This window comes from Acomys minous (assembly GCF_964271855.1).
Source record: "Acomys minous genome assembly, chromosome: 16".
NCBI lineage: Eukaryota > Metazoa > Chordata > Mammalia > Rodentia > Muridae > Acomys > Acomys minous.
In genome coordinates this window covers 51,369,078-51,370,756 of record NC_140498.1, presented here as the reverse complement: position 1 = coordinate 51,370,756, position 1,679 = coordinate 51,369,078, and the positions used below count along the sequence as shown (strand labels likewise).

General features: G+C 52.2%; 2 long non-coding RNA genes across 4 annotated transcripts in view; one reads left to right on the top strand and one right to left on the bottom strand.

Annotated features, from left to right (window-relative positions):
• LOC311586932 overlaps window positions 1-392 on the bottom strand; it is a 1,901-nt gene extending 1,509 nt beyond the window's left edge. Inside the window, exon 1 of the long non-coding RNA XR_014775696.1 lies at window positions 1-392. This exon is cut by the window's left edge and continues 370 nt beyond it. This is a non-coding gene — a long non-coding RNA (uncharacterized lncRNA).
• The window catches only part of LOC311586931, a 12,966-nt gene extending 11,878 nt beyond the window's left edge, over window positions 1-1,088 (top strand). For all 3 annotated transcript variants that reach the window (XR_014775693.1, XR_014775694.1, XR_014775695.1), the window contains exon 6: window positions 613-1,088. This is a non-coding gene — a long non-coding RNA (uncharacterized lncRNA). The remainder of the gene's footprint in view (window positions 1-612) is intronic.
• The last annotated feature ends 591 nt before the right edge of the window (window positions 1,089-1,679 follow it).

The following is a 1,679-nucleotide window of genomic DNA, read 5'->3' as shown; positions in this document are numbered from 1 at the left end:
TGTCTGAGCTGTAGTGAGTTTTCGTGGCTGGGTACCAATAGCAGCTGATGCTTCACAGCCTGGAGTCGGCTAGGGCCTCATATGCTGTTCATCCTGTGTCACTCTGGGCCTCCCCGGGAGTCACAGCATCTTAGTCTTGTTCCTTCCCCTTTTCTTTCTTTCTTTCTTTCTTTCTTTCTTTCTTTCTTTCTTTCTTTCAAGATTTATTTATTTATTATTATGTATACAGTGTTCTGCCTGCATGTACACCTGCAGGCCAGAAGAGGGCATCAGATCACATTGTAGATGGTTGTGAGCCACCATGTGGTCCTGGGAATTGAACTCGGGTCCTTTGGAAAAGCAGTCGGTGGCCTTAACCTCTTAGCCATCTCTCCAGGCCCCCTTTTCTTTATTTTTAGTGTGTGTGTGTGTGTGTGTGTGTGCAAGTGTGTGTGTGTGTGTGTGTGTGTGTGTGTGTGTGTGTGTGTGTGTGTATGTGCAAGCATGTGTGTGTGTACCCTTGTGGAACCAGAGGAGGATGTCAGCCATCTTGTTTTATCGCTCTCATTTCCTTGAGGTAGGGTCCTAGGCTGGCACAAGCCCCAGTGATCTTCCTGTCCCTGCTCTCTACAGCCGCACCTCAAAGGTCGGAAGAAGGCGTGGGATCCGCTGGAACTGGATTTACAGGCAAATGCGAACCGCCTATCTGATATGGACACCGAGAACTGAACTCCAGTTTTTCCCCACATCCTTCTCCCCCCTTCGTCCCAACTGCCCTCCCATGCTTTTCTTTATCTCCGAGGAATGTCGCCATCTGGGGTCTAAAGAGGACAGGACCAAGTCTCTCTGTGCCTCCCATGTTTGGAGCCCAGCAGAACAGCAGCTCCTTCCCCAAGTCCAGGAAGGAAGGTCTCATCCCCTGGGTGCTGGCTCTAGCGTACAGCTATACAGATGCTAGACCAAGCATCTACCAAGACCCTGCCTACGTGCATTTTATTACCAACGCATTCCATAGGTCACCCAACAGGGCCTAGTGGGAAGTGTTCCAACCAAAGGCTCCAGCCTTCCCTTCACCATCCTGACCCAGCAGCCAGGGCGCTCTCTCTCTCTCTCTCTCTCTCTCTCTCTCTCTCTCTCTCTCTCTCTCTCTCTCTCTCGCCTATGCCCTGGAGTGCTTGGAGGGGTGAACTCTTGAACCAGAGCCAAAGCCACATGACTGCATGAGTCTCCTCACCCCCTCCTCTGAAAAGTAAGGATAGACAGTGCTGCAACCACCTTCCAAAGTAGGGGCCTGCTGAGCCGAGCAGCGCTGGGCTTTGTGCCTGCGCCTCTGTGGAGAGGCGTGGCACAGGAGTGGTGGGACTTGACACAGAAGGCTCCCCTGCCACCCAGCAGGGGCAGCACATGGGCAGCAGTGGAGGCAGGCTTTGGAAGGGTTCTTAGGAAAGGTTTTCTCCTTCTGTGCATTTCCAAGAAATCTTAAGGTCTTCCAAAAACCACATCCTCCTAGCAGCAGTGACATAGGGCAGGGAAGGAAGTGACAAAGCCCTGCCTCTGCAAGCTCACAGATTGTGGGTGAAGGAAGACAGCGGGCAATAGTGTGGGACAATTTCACACAGTGACTCGGTGCATCCTGTAATCCTAGCACTCAGGGGGTGCATCTGGAAGATAACTTTGCGGGAGCTGTGCGTTCTAGAAGG